General features: G+C 34.4%; 1 pseudogene; it reads left to right on the forward strand.

Moving 5' to 3' along the window:
• Positions 1-735: 735 nt before the first annotated feature.
• On the forward strand, positions 736-4268 carry LOC128237969 (uncharacterized; annotated as a pseudogene).
• The last annotated feature ends 12100 nt before the right edge of the window (positions 4269-16368 follow it).

The following is a 16368-nucleotide window of genomic DNA, read 5'->3' on the forward strand; positions in this document are numbered from 1 at the left end:
TGGTATAGGAGATGAGTGTGACATAGTGGTATAGGAGATGAGTGTGGGATAGTGGTATAGGAGATGAGTGTGATATAGTGGTATAGGAGATGAGTGTGATATAGTGGTATAGGAGTTGAGTGTGATATAGTGGTATAGGAGATGAGTGTGATATAGTGGTATAGGAGATGATTGTGATCTAGGGGTATAACGGATGGGTGTGGGATAGTGGTATAGGAGATGAGTGTTAAATAGTGGTATAAGAGATGAGTGTGATATAGTGGTATAGGAGATGATTGTGATATAGTGGTATAAGAGATGAGTGTGGGATAGTGGTATAGGAAATGAGTGTGATATAATGGTATAAGAGATGAATGTGGGATAGTGGTATAGGAGATGAGTGTGGGATAATGGTATAGGAGATGAGTGTGATATAGTGGTACAGGAGATGAGTGTGATCTCGTGGTATATGGGATGAGTGTGGGTTAGTGGTATATGAGATGGGTGTGATCTAGTGGTATAAGAGATGAGTGTGGGATAGTGGTATAGGAGATGAGTGTGGGATAGTGGTATATGAGATGGGTGTGATCTTGTGGTATAAGGGATGAGTGTGGGATAGTGGTATAGGAGATGAGTGTGATATAGTGGTATAAGAACTGAGTGCGGGATAGTGGTATATGAGATGAGTGTGATATAGTGGTATAAGGGATGAGTGTGGGATAGTGGTATATGAGATGGGTGTGATCTAGTGGTATAATGGATGAGTGTGGGCTAGTGGTATAGGAGATGAGTGTGATCTAGTGGTATAGGAGATGAGTGTGATCTAGTGGTATAGGAGATGAGTGTGATCTAGTGGTATAAGGGATGAGTGTTATCTAGTGGTATAAGAGATAAGTGTGGGATAGCGGTATAGGAGATGAGTGTGATATAGTGGTATAAGGGATGAGTGTGGGATAGTGGTATAGGATATGAGTGTGATATAGTGGTATAAGGGATGAGTGTGGGATAGTGGTATAGGAGATGAGTGTGATCTATTGGTATAAGAGATTAGTGTGGGATAGTGGTATAGGAGATGAGTGTGATATAGTGTTATTGGAGATGATAATGATCTAGTGGTATAGGAGATGAGTGTGGGATAGTGGTATAGGATATGAATGTGATCTAGTGGTATAAGAGATGGGAGTTGTCTAGTGGTATAGGAGATGAGAATTGGAGAGTGGTTTAGGAGATGAGTGTGGGATAGTGGTATAGGAGATGATAATGATCTATTGGTAGAAGAGATGAAAGTTGTCTAGTGGTATAGGAGATGATAAAGATCTAGTGGTATAGGAGATGATAATTATCTATTGATATAAGAGATGAAAGTTGTCTAGCGGTATAGGAGATGATAATGATCTAGTGGTATATGAGATGATAATGATCTATTGGTATAAGAGATGAAAGTTGTCTACTGGTATAGGAGATGATAATGATCTAGTGGTATAGGAGATGATAATGATCTAGTGGTATATGAGATGATAATAATATAGTGATATAGGAGATGATAATGAACTAGTGGTATATGAGATGATAATGATCTAGTGGTATAGGAGATGATAATGATCTAGTGGTATATGAGATGATAATGATCTAGTGGTATAGGAGATGATAATGATCTAGTGGTATAGGAGATGATAATAATCTAGTGGTATAGGAGATGATAATGATCTAGTGGTATATGAGATGATAATGATCTAGTGGTATAGAAGATGATAATGATCTAGTGGTATAGGAGATGATAATGATCTAGTGGTATAGGAGATGATAATGATCTATTGGTATAAGAGATGAAAGTTGTCTAGTCGTATAGGAGATGATATAGATCTAGTGGTATAGGAGATGATAATTATCTATTGGTATAAGAGATGAAAGTTGTCTAGCGTTATAGGAGATGATAATGATCTAGTGGTATATGAGATGATAATGATCTATTGGTATAAGAGATGAAAGTTGTCTACTGGTATAGGAGATGATAATGATCTAGTGGTATAGGAGATGATAATGATCTAGTGGTATATGAGATGATAATGATATAGTGATATAGGAGATGATAATGAACTAGTGGTATATGAGATGATAATGATCTAGTGGTATAGGAGATGATAATGATCTAGTGGTATATGAGATGATAATGATCTAGTGGTATAGGAGATGATAATGATCTAGTGGTATAGGAGATGATAATAATCTAGTGGTATAGGAGATGATAATGATCTAGTGGTATAGGAGATGATAATGATCTAGTGGTATAGAAGATGATAATGATCTAGTGGTATAGGAGATGATAATGATCTAGTGGTATAGGAGATGATAATGATCTAGTGGTATATGAGATGATAATGATCTAGTGGTATAGGAGATGATAATGATCTAGTGGTATAGGAGATGATAATGATCTAGTGGTATAGGAGATGATAATGATCTAGTGGTATAGGAGATGAGCAGTGCACATATACTTGGCGATAGCTTGTTGAATGGTTGGTGCAGTGCACATATACTTGGCGATAGCTTGTTGAATGGTTGGTGCTGTGCACATATACTTGGCGATAGCTTGATGAATGGTTGGTGCAGTGCACATATACTTGACGATAGCTTGTTGAATGGTTGGTGCAGTGCACATATACTTGGCGATAGCTTGTTGAATGGTTGGTGCAGTGCACATATACTTGGCGATAGCTTGTTGAATGGTTGGTGCATTGCACATATACTTGGCGATAGCTTGTTGAATGGTTGGTGCAGTGCACATATACTTGACGAGAGCTTGTTGAATGGTTGGTGAAGTGCACATATACTTGGCGATAGCTTGATGAATGGTTGGTGCAGTGCACATATTCTTGACGAGAGCTTGATGAATGGTTGGTGCAGTGCACATATACTTGGCGATAGCTTGTTGAATGGTTGGTGCAGTGCACATATACTTGACGATAGCTTGTTACATGGCTAGTGCAGTGCACATATACTTGGCGATAGATTGATGAATGGTTGGTGCAGTGCACATATACTTGGAGAGAGGTTGTTGAATGGTTGGTGCACTGCAAATATACTTGACGAGAGCTTGATGAATGGTTGGTGCAGTGCACATATACTTGACGATAGCTTGAATGGTTGGTGCAGTGCATATATACTTGGCGAGAGCTTGTTACATGGTTGGTGCAGTGCACATATACTTGACGATAGCTTGTTGAATAGTGATAGCTTGTTGAATGGTTGGTGCAGTGCACATATACTTGGCTAGAGCTTGTTGAATGGTTGGTGCAGTGCACATATTCTTGGCGAGAGCTTGTTGAATGGTTGGTGCAGTACACATATACTTGGCGAGAGCTTGTTGAATGGTTTGTGGAGTGCACATATTCTTAAGCTTTCTTTTTCTATTACAGGTAATTCGCTGGCCTACTCCACAGCAACAGGTTGATATTGCGCGGTATATTGAGGATAAATGTGCACTCCCAGGTGTAGTTGGTTTTGTAGATGGATGCCATATAAGACTTTCCTCAGCTTTAAAAGGAGATCCATCAATGCATCTTCAGATAAAAAATTCTGATAAAATGTAGGTCCTTCGAAGCAGTGATAACAAACAAGATAGAAAATAGCAGACATGGTTGTATTGATTGTCTTCATGAGAAGCAATGAAAAATGCAAAACTGCTCAGGACCCCTAGTAGTGGCTTAAGCGGAATTCTATTCACAGTACTTAGTAAGCACTAGAATTTCCACCCAAAATAATGTTTTTATCTGTGCTTCAGGCTGTTGTGGATCATGAAATGAGGATCACACATGTATACACAGGATGGCCAGGATGTGTGCATGATGCACGGGTTTTAAGAAATTCCAGTCTATATGAAGAGGCAGAAGCTGGACAACTTATCATTCATGATCATTATATTTTGGCGGACAGTGCGTATCCACGCAAGAAACTGGCTAAAAACCCCTTTTAAAAACTTTGGAAACCTAACGCCACAACAAACTCGTTTTAACAGGACACTGTCTAGTGTGCGATCAACTGTTGAACGGGCATTCGGACATTTAAATTGTCGCTTCCGACGATTACAGAATGTTCCATTTCATAATTCAGAAGACATATGCAAGCTTATATACGCAGCTTGCATATTACATAATTTGTGTTTGCTGCATGAAGATGATGTCGAAGGGTACATCCAAGAAGACAATGATCCTAACAATCTGGCTAATGTTTATGCAAATGGCCACATTGGAGTAGTAAGAAGATTACGTTTAGTAAATCTGCCCAATTAGTTGCTGTATGTTGCTTCAAGTACTAGTACATGCTCTGCTTACTATACTCAATTATGAGTGCTTACCATCTTGAAAAAAGATGTTTGTCATTAGCTGATGTTACTCATTTGAACTGTTACACATGGGTAACTGTTACATAGACTAAATCAAGTATAGACATTTTCCGATAAATTGAAATACTGATTTGCAAAAATAAATCTGGACAAAAAAAGTATGTTTATTAACATCAAATATAATTGCTATTTGTCAACAAATAAAATATAAAATTATAACCAAGATTACAACTTAATCCTGAGAAAAGCCCCTAACCAAGGCATAAAAATGTCTTCCGGACTAGAGTAATACTCTTAATATCACAAATGGAAAAGAAGAAGTCTTCCTGACTAGCTTAATACATTTACTAAAGCTGTCATTGATTCGGACTTGTCCATATCAATGATATTGATATATCAAATGACTAATACTGATGATACACGGCTACTTTGGTTATCACATAGAAAAGCATTAGCATTGTACAAGGCATTATTTACATATTGTATATGTTTGTACATGCCATTCATTTATGTCTATTTGCACTAAATAAATGTTTTTGAGAGGTTTTGTTTGTTAAGTGAAAAAAAATAATCTTTTCAAACTCTCTTGTACAGTTTTTGGCAACTTCTAAGCTAAACATGTAATAATTTCTCATTAAATCTACATATTTAGAACAAAAAAAAGACAACAGAACTCAGGAATTTAAAATATTGATTCAAAAATTAATATCAATAATTAAATTGGAAAAACTATCTTTGATATGTCATAAGAATCAATGACAGCTGTAACATGTACACTAAAGTAACAAAAAAAATTGAGCTTTCACACATTCTGCCATCCACTTTGTCAGTTTATCAAACATTTAATGATATGATTTACTTTAATCAAATTTTCTGTTGGAAACTGTGCTAAACCAAAATCCTCAAAAAGAGGTGGATATATATTCAAAAAGCTAGTATTTCCGAGCATTACAACCCGGGCTCTCCGAAAGATGTAGTGTTTATTGGTATAACATTATAAAACTGATAAAACATTTAATGTAATAGCAATCCACTTTCTGAGAAAATTGCTATTTACATGTATTGACTTTTTAGTCATTGGAAGTCATTAACATGTAGGTCAGCATATATATATATATATATATATATATATATATATATATATATATATATATATATATATATATATATATATATATATATATATATATATATATATTGGGATAGCTTGTTTATTGGTTAGTTGTATCGAATATATGCAATGGCCACAGTTGTTAATTTTAAGGAAAGTTAAGGTTGGTTCTGCTGTGCATAAATAAAAGAATGGCATTTTGAACGTTACAGTAACCATGGCTACCGTATATAAGGGGCACAGTTATCGCACTTGTTAATTTAAAGGAATGATAACGGTTGTAAGAATGTTCTACAACATGACCGTTCGTTCACTTCAATAATGTTTAAAACAATATATATCGACATTAGCCAATATGGAATCGACGGAACATTAGACCATGAAAACAATTGCATTTCTGCATCTTAAAATAGTTAAATGGTTATCAGATTACTAGTTGATTCTTGCAATAAATTAAAAAAATGGTTTGGTTTTATTTATTATTTATTTATTGTCATGCAGTTGATGCTTGCTGGTTTCCATGAAGCGTTAACGTTTAATATGGCGTTTATAGTTATTACAAAGTAAACAATAATAATGTTTAACACCCGAAAATCGGCTTAAATCCCCTGTGAACTATTCTGCCCTTTTCAAGAGGTAAGTTAATTCCTGATAGAAGATTGCAAACTCCTTTGTCCTCGGTGCCATATCCAGATGGGTAACCACTACTGATCAATACGAGTTCCTCCGCCATGTGGTCCTTTGCAATTTTTGCTTCAAAATCTTAAATATAAGGGAGATAACTCTTGTACCTCTAGTATCTTTAATTCCTTTTCGGTAATTCCTCGCTTGAGTTCCTTTATTTGACGCTCAAATTCACATTCGGAACTCCTCGGCCATTTTTTTCAAAAACAACCTCGGATGTATGCCGGTACATCAGTTGAAGTAGTTCGTATTTGTTTGAATTATATCGTTAATTAAATTTAGTGTTTTAGAGTTGTATTTATTGATATAAGTTTAAATTGATTACCAGTGAAGTGTATTATTGCAAACATAAATAAGATTCCCAAGAGTTAAGACATAAAGTTTAACTGCTAAATAAAATTACTACGCGATCTACTTGCAGCGGACTTAAACGTACCTCTTTTTGAGTATGTAAACCGTCCAAATACATCCGAGGTTGTTTTTGAAAAAAATGGCCGAGGAGTTCCGAATGTCAAATTCATTGTTAAAATCCAAGTCGCGGGAACGGTCGTCGAATTGTTTTACCCTCCTTCCCGCCCTTCATGCACTGTATTTATATTGTAATTTCATCATTTATTTGTACTTACGGGTGATTTGGCTGCTATTGTTCTGTATCATATGTGTGTAATAAATATGCAGCCTTTTTTCGGCCGAAATAAAATATATTTTCATATCATGTGTTTTAATTATTCCCGAAATAATTAACAAGTTTGGTTAATCCGTAACAAACAGTATTTATGTTAGTTTATGTTAGTACAATTAAGCAAGATTTCAGAACACTGTTCATTGATTTTCATGATTCTTAGTATAGTACGTAATTAAATTTCAAAATGATAACAAAAAAACCTTCAACATTAGGCGTACATTTATTGTGTCCAAAAAACAGGAGTTATAATTCATATCATTTCTTAGTTTGTCAATCGTAAAACGGTATGTATCAGCTTATCAGCCATGTTAGGAAATGTCCAGTCAATGCCGTGACTGGGGAGATGATAAAACTAAAATAGAAAAAAGCGATAAACTATTTTTAGTAGAAAATACATTTTATTTATTGCTTTAGAGTAAAATATTCGTTTTTGAAAATATTGAAATTGGTTATCCATTGTATCAGTTTTCATCCTTTCCTAAAGAACCGAGATCGAATTTGGCATCATAAATAATATTGATTTCGGTACAAGTTCGAAACCGGGTACTCCTGCTACTTGTATCATTTGATAAAATTTAGTAGATAAAACCTGTATGTGTAATATATGTTTTGTCAAGAATGTTACTGTATAAATAATAAGGATGATATATATTTAGTTTCAGGCCATGAAATGCCTCATTGACCTATAGCTTCACTGCCTCATTTTGGAGTGATATTTTCTGTTGTTTTATGATAATAAAGTTGTGAAATACAACCATGATTAAGAGAATGTTTGACAAAGTATATGCCTTTGGTACATTATTGAAAAGCTGACTCTGTTCCATATGTGATAGCCTTGACGATGGCTTAAATCAGAACCTTAAACTGTGGTCATGGCTAAACAGAACAACAACAAATATTCGCATCAAACTTGGAACACATGATGCAAGTGACCACCAAACGAAACAAAAACAGGATTTTTTATAACAACAGTACAAATTATTTTCTATCAGTTATACAAAATACTTTTCAGATAAGTAATGTTAAAACTTAAATATCTAGAATAAAGAAGCTTGTCTTAAGTCCAAATGTTCACATAACATATTCAATTCTCCTGTAATGTTTAATGTCCACAGATTTAAATACACATGAAATATTGAACGCACCATATGAGAACTATTGTCCAACAACACATTCAGAATAAATCCAACAAAGGTTGAAATATAATCCTCACAGAAAAAAAATATAATATAAAAAATACAACGAAATAAGAACTGTTTTAGCATTGGTGGAACTATTATAGAAACTTTAATTTTACCTTAATAACAATGATCAGTGCAGTTTGCCTTTATATGACTTCTTACATCTTGCCTTCATGGCCGTTTAATTCAAAACTTTATGTAATGCTCGCTTTATAACTTTTACTGAACTCGTTTCATATTTATTATAAATAAATGGGAACTCATGTAAGATCTTACGTATATAAACTAGCATTCAAACAGTTATTACAATAGAAATATCAATGCACAGTTAAACAATACTTGACAGACATTCAAAAATCGAAAATGAAAGTAGATTGGGTACGAGTTCTACCAACATTAGTTTACACTTTCAGTCTTCTCCTAAAACGTCTTATTAAAAACAAGGCAAAGATTTTATATTTATATTAGCAGAATAATAAACTTAAAATATATTGTATGTTGCATTCATAAACTCAACACAAGTGTTGAACCTCACTTAAGATAAATTAAACATAAGTTACATTACTTGTCACAAAAAAAAACGTTCTATTACTGTGAGCAAATAAAGAAAGTTTGAACTTGATTTCTTGGACGGTTTTAAAGTTATTAACAAAACCGTAAAAATTGTCATAATTTCATTCAATTATATACAAAGGACCATAAATCTTGTAAATAATAAATGTGGACGAACGGACGGTCGGACGGACGGACGGACAGGGTGATAACAGTAGGGCAACTGTTTTTCTGCGAGGCCCTAATTATATTAATAATAAACCTATTCGCTTCATGATATAAGAAAACTACGGACATCCTTTCGTATATTAAAGCTACACTCTCATAGATTGAACGTTTTGACAACTTTTTTTTATTTTTTGTCTTTAAACGAGCCATTTTTTTGCGAAAATCCATGGAAACCAGTTATATAAGACTGCTGACAAAAAATCAGATCGTAGATTTTTATATTTAAGTTCATAAATTGATGTTTAATGCATTTTTCTTAAACCGTCAGTAACGGTTTAAACCATAAAACATTAATTTCGAACGGAAATATGAAAATCTACGATCTGATTTTTTGTCAGCAATGTTATATCATTGGTTTGCAAGTATTTGCGCTTTCCAACACAAAAAGATAAATAAAAAAAGTTGATAAAATTGTCAATCTGTGAGAGTGCAGCTTTAAAAAGTAATATTGTGTTTTTCAGGTATCTTTATGTTACTCGTACCGAAATAAGAATGTGGACATTAACCTCAGTTAAAACCCTGAAAACATATAAACTGATAGAAACGATCACTTTAAGTCAAATATATCGTTTGCAACTGATTTTTTAAATGTCGAAGGCCAAGCATGCTCAATATGAGAACGCACTAATTCCAAATTCAGATCTGTTGTGTCCTTACATAACTTGACAAGTCCGTGCAACTGTTTCATTCTTAACGCTGGATTTTCGCTAGATGACATCACTTCATGACGTAAGCAGAATTTAAGTTGATCATAAATGGAGATTGCCTTCGCTCGGTCTTCAAGTTCATATGAATCTGAAACGAGAATATCAAAGATATACTTCACTTCTTCCAATTGTATGGTCACTATCCTACTCTGGTCTCGTCTTTTCTTTATAACTGTTATGTTTATGCATATGGTATGTGGAAGTTGCATTAGTTTATGGGTATTATTTATAATACAATACTTCATTATTTCTTTTCTCTTTTAGTTATAAACTTTACGTATTAATTTGGATTTCTTATATATATATAATCTACATGTTACAAGAAAAGTTTATATGTTGACGTTACTTTATAAATATGTTTGAATCGAGACTCATGAATCTCTGAAGTAAAATGGCTGATTGTCTCCATTTACTTATTAGGCCAAAACAAAATAATTGTTTAGGTAGGGTAGGTAGGGTTTATTTATTTATTTATTTATTTTCAAAATCTGTCGTAAGTTCAGTGTGTTTTCTTGCACATGGCAGTCTTTCCTACATTACTGTCATTGCCTGACTTTGTTTTATCATATAAACAATAATTCTGATCGTCCAATTCGCATTTTTCCGCCCTTCGTAACTCTCTATTCGCTAACGAATATTTTTTTGCTCAGAAACGGAAAAAAATAATTAGGGTCGGCGCATTTTTATAGGTAGGGTCGGGTTACCCGAAACAGACATATTTTTTTAGGCCTTATGGGAAAAACAGGCCTCATTTTCTTGACACTTTAGTCCCTTTTAACAGGACTATGCCGAGTTCACTATTTTTTTGTGTCGGTATAGTTAGTGTTATATTCTCATTTTGTAGAATTCGGAGGCTTTGAAAGGAAATTATCTTTATAACACTCACGATAAACAAGTTTTTTTTTGCAAAATCCGGTTTAATTGAGAAGTTTGGTTAGTTTGGTTAATGAAATAAGAAACCTAAACGTGAAACGCCTAGGAATAATTAAGAAATTATGGCCAGTTGATTTGATGGTAAAACATATCAACTACTGCAAAATTATGTACCATTATTATCAAGATAAGCAAACACGGTACACGCCCTCAGAATAGCTTCTTCTAAGGATGTCAACTGAAGGCTGTCCACTTTTCGAGCATATTCTATCCATTTTGACAACACCTCTTCGAAGCCAAATATAAGATCTAAATCGGCATTAGTTAGAGGTGTGCCGTCATCCATGTAAAAAAGTATTCGTATCGAAGTCGCATGCATAACCACTCATGATGGAACACAGCAGTCTCGATTCTGAAAAGATGAATTAAGCTAATATACAAAGCGTCAATGTTAAAGCTATATTCTCACAGATTTAACGTTTTGACAACTTTTTTTATTTTTTTGTCTTGAAACGAGCATTTGTTTGCGCACATATCTACAAACCAGTGACAAAAGACTGCTGACAGAACATCAGATCGCAAATTTTCATATTTCCGCTCCAAAATCGATGTGTTATGCGTTTTTCTTAAAGCGTTACTAACGGTTTAAGCCATAAAACGTTGTTTTTGGACTGGAAATATGAAAGCCTGCGATCTGATCTTTTTTCAGCAGTCTCTTATCATTTGTTTGCAAATATGTACGCAAAAATCAATTCATTCCATGACAAAAAATAAAAAAAGTTGGAAAAACGGTCAATCTGTGAGAGTGCAGCTTTAAGAGGACTTGAATTTATTTAATGACCAGGTACACACCACAACGCTTTATACGAGTCAGTCGTCTTCAATGCTAATTTATTTAGAATCTACGACCCTAATCCATGTTTCTTTACGCTTTTACCCGGCACTTTGCCATAAAGGTATACAGCTTCATACCGGCACTATGATATAAGGGTTAATTATTGTATGGTATTTGAGCAGTTCCTTTCATCTATAAAACATTTAAAAGCTGACCTCACGGTTTACTTCCAACAAATATTTGCAGATCTGAGCGGGTGGTATTCAATAGTTTTCCATTTCAAATTGAGAATCTTTGAAGTTGAAATCTTAGTTGCTGCTAACGTTTAGGTATCAACAACATGCATTTAGTCATGTTCTACCTCTAATCAGCGTGACCCGATCAGTCATCGGCAAATCCTGAAAGCCGGGAATAAGTTTAGCAAATGAAACAGTCTCATTTACTTTCCTTTCAATGAACGGTTGAATGTAGCTGGAAACCATGTACGCAAGACAATCAAGTTTGTCATCAAAACCTTCTATTGCTTCCTGAAATAGAAGAAAAAAATATATGTTATCGTAAATCTTACTTTTAGGAGTGACATAGAAAAACAAATCTTCACGAGTAGCGAAGTCTGAATCGAAAAGCACTTTTAAAGTCTTTAAAATATTGTTACTTACGTCGCGTGGCATGTTTTTCTCCTTAAGTCGTCGGAGCGTGGTTTTCCGTGAGTATGGGAAAACCTTTTCTTTAGCTTTAAGCAAAATGTCAGTTAAACTGTCCACGTCCATTGAACCTGGTAAAGACATCAGGAGATTACACTATACCTGAAAATGTCTAGATTATCAATGATTGCTATCTATATATTATATGCTTTCCTGTGATTTATAGTCATTATCAGTGAAAACTTTCAAACAATGATTTATTTATTTCATCTCCCTGTTTTGAAATGTTAGCCCGCTTTCACTTCCAAATCAAACCTCAACGCGCTTAAGGCTAGTACACAATTTCAACGACGCCATATCCGAAATGACGTTACTTTCGCATCTAATCAATTGACTCTCTTTTAATATCCAGCGTAAATGCTTTAGATATAGAGAATATTTGTTTGTTTTAGTGAAAGATCGTAATATATTTCATCTTGTGGACAAAAAGAAATACGATCGTACACCGAAGCAAACAAGTATCCTCTATATTTACAAAGTGTATTATCTACGCTTAAAATTAATGGATCCATACGGATCCGATGCGTTTCTGATACACTAAAACATTACGTACACACTTGTCTAGTAATAGTTACATGTCAACAAATACAACTAGCAGCTGAAAGGGGCACTATAGGTGACACTTAATATATGTTTTTTAATGCATGCTTGTGTTTAACTTAATTTACTTACATGATCAAAACAAAAAAGCATATGATTTGTGTACAGGTAAAAAGAAATTGGCGCTTTTTAAACTGGGTAGTTTGTCGCCACGTTGCTATTGATTGAGAAAAAACAACATGTTTATAAAGGTTTATATTTTTATCTGCACAAATCATATGCTGTTTTTGGTTTATTCGTTAGTCAAATGAGTAAAACATAATAATGTATTTTTTGCATGTATCAAGCGTAAAGCTATAGTGTACCATTTTAGGCCATTATATTCATATTCATCTTAAAAATGTTCCAGCAACACACCGGCTGTCTGTTAGTTCTAACTTATTTATGTTACGAGGTTTGTGGGTATCGTTACCTTCGCCTCTGTCCGGTGATGTCGAAGCTTGCTTTGCTGGTAATTCGTGCATATTCTTGTCAATGAAATCGTCTGTATTTGCTGACATATTTCCCTCCTCGGCATTCGGCTTACATGCACTGTGTAATGGCTCCGATGTCAAATGCGAGTTGCATTTTTCCGTTTGAGAGAAATCTAAACTCTGCTTGTTTGTGTGATTTCCAGCATTGCAAGAAGGCAAAGCCGCAGAAAATCGTCCCTGATTTTCTGTCATGATCTTTGGCTGTGTGTTATCCCTAACGTCATGGCATTCTTCATCGTTAAAAAGGTCTTCCTTGGGCTTGTTTGAATCATCTACAATACTGTCGGAATGTAAATTCCAAAAAGATGGTCGTTGACTACTTGTATCTGTCATTTTCTTTCGCTGTTTACTCTCACTCACATCTTTATCACTCCCTGTTTTTACATCACGAGTGGGGTCATGCGAGGAGCAATGATTCGAGCCATTGAGTATGCCATGAGTGTTGGGTCTTTTGATTGAACTCGCTTGTCCTGGCTCTGGGCTTCTGAAACTTAGTGGCATACATGCATTTCCATACTCAGGAACAAGATTCATCAACTCGGCTACTGTACCAACTCTCAGGGAGCCCGTGGGTACAACACCGGATCCTTTTATTGGCTCTGTTCTTGAATGGGGCACGTTTAACTCCTTCAGGTATTTCTCTAGCATTTCATCGATGTCAGCCCTCGTCAGTCTTATTATCCGCACTGAATTATCCGCCATGTTTAATAATCTGTATTAAATTCCATGAAAAAATAAATTAATAATATAATACCTCTTTTTAAAGTTTAATGCTTACAAGAAAAACGAGATCAGCCATTGTACATGTAAGTCCACCATATAGTTACTAGGAAATGTCGATATCCTTGTTCGTCGTTATGATAACATCGAATAGTTATAGTGAACCTGGTACATTACCTTTAAGACAAGTTTCCCATGCAGACTATTTTACCAATATTATGGCAATTTACAACAATCCGGAAGTGACTACTCGGTGTATCACGCAATAGTTCTTTCTTTTGGCATATGACAGTAAATGCAAGAATGGTTAAACCACCTCAGACCATTGTCAACTTACCATTATTATAGGTTTTGAAGCTGAATGGTTTATGACTTATATAATTAAAAGTGTGCTAATCATGATGGATAAATTTCATTTACTTTTTGTTTAAATTTTCACCGCCTCGTTTGTACTCCTTCGCCGGGTGTGGTCACATTCAACCAATTTTATTTTTTTAATAAGAAATAGTTTTTCTAACGTTGTTTATTGTCTAGTAAACAAGTGGAATTCACTTCCAATATATTGTGCTGTTGGTCGTGAAACACTAAAAATCAGTGTTGCGTCGTATGCAAATTGGTCAATTGGCTATATAATATTATCTCAAATTTAATTATTGGTCTCTAACCACAAACATCTATAGCACTAGCGGATTCGGGGGGGGGGGGGGGGGGCTCACCCGGCGAGGCCCCCCTCCTTAAATGTCCAAGTTTACTTTTATTTCAATATAGGAGATGAACAGAAATAAACTACGCCCAATATGCACCATTTCGGACTACAAATTTACCCCCCCCCCCCCCGCCAACACTTTACACCAAATAATTTTCGTTTCTGAGGGAGGGGCGAAAGTAAAAAGGGTACGCCCCTAAGTTACGCCCCCTTCTACCCTAAGTTACGCCCCCTTCTAACGTCGAATCCTGGATCCGCCCCTGTATGGTACTATATTAAACAAACAAACGATATATGAATACACGAATTCTAAAATACATTTGGACGACAGTCGCAAACTTTACATGTAAGAGGCAGAAATTCTTGGCAAAATTATCAGAATTTTTATTGGCTTCCTCCCCGCATAAACATATAACGGTGTCAAATACTTATACACCTTATAAACATTGTGAACCATCTGCGCCGGGCCTGACGACATTTAAAACGGGTGTTTATCGGTATATTGAACTTACCGAGAGCAGACCACTTCTTAATAAAACTAGTATATCAATGATATATCTCAGGAGAGATTACGTATTCCGAATCTGCAACGGTTTAAGTGAGGATTTTGAATCTGAGCTGCAAGATCATGGCGGAGAAACGTTAAAAAAATAGGATTTTGAAACCTGTTTTCGCCTTGTAAGTATTATAAGTTATATTTTTCCAAAATATTATAATGACGCGCATTCGGCTCTACAATCTCCATGCTTCTCTCAGCTTTTTATTTCAAGCGATAAGGTTACGGAATAAAAAAGTTATTGAAGGAAAACCTTCGACCAGTCTGTTGTTAACAAATGTGGGAAGCGAGATTTTAATTTCCTGACGCTTTCTTTGCCGCACAAGAGCTTTCATGGTCAAATATTTAGGTTTAACCACCTAAATGCGTGCTGATGACACGCATTTATAAATAATAGCAAACTGTGCGACATATTGAATATGTGATCACTTTTTATAATATTGTACTACCAAACGTTGAATACTTCCTATACAATTATATAACAGGATGGTTTTCCGTTCTTATTCTACAACTGTTTACAAAACACCATCATCCATACGAGGGCTCTAACATGTCAACCTTTAATAAGTAATAGTTGTATATATTTAGGGAAAAAAATATTGGATTTTTTGTTTGATATTTAGGTTTTTGTGATTGCTGATCATGTTCCAATCATTCTTGGCCATGAAGAGATTTATTATTATTAATATTATTTTTTTTGTATTTTAATTTTATTTCAATACTATTATTTGTATTTATTTATCTATGTATTTATTTATTTATTTATTTATTTATTTATTTATTTATTTATTTATTATTTATTTATTTATTTATTTATTTATTTATTTATTTATTTATTTATTTATTTATTTATTTATTACTTTATTTATTTATTTATTTATTTATTCATTTAATCATTTGCTCATTAATTTATTTATTCATTTATTTTTTATTTATTTATTTTTATAAAAAAAATCATTTACCTTTTTTTTTGGGGGGGGGGGGGGTTGAGTGGCGTGAAAAAAGGGCGGATCCTGTCAACATAGCTACCTCATGTGGCTTTATGTAGCTGAGAAGAATTATCGTTAACAAAAGCATATATACAAATCACGTTAACATATCTTGAAAATTCGATATACATTGCTCGAACTAAAACATTTACAAACAATTCGTTTCATGAAAGTACTGAACAAAACTAACTTTTTAACGCATTTCTGACTTCTTACATATGACTCATTACTAAGAAATGTATACAAAGCAAAGAATCACGGCGCACACAGAGCTGCACCGTACTACAAAAGTCCGTCAAGTTGAAATTTTGGCCTAGGATTGCATCGTTAAAATTAGTAAAATACAAGCAAATCTAAAATATTTCACACGCGTAGAGGCAGAAAATAGCATAGTCTTTTATAGGCTAGGAAATCTTTTCATATCTTTTCTGTCGAAAAAGTTA

The sequence above is a fragment of the Mya arenaria genome, chromosome 6, assembly GCF_026914265.1.
Source record: "Mya arenaria isolate MELC-2E11 chromosome 6, ASM2691426v1".
Lineage (NCBI taxonomy): Eukaryota > Metazoa > Mollusca > Bivalvia > Myida > Myidae > Mya > Mya arenaria.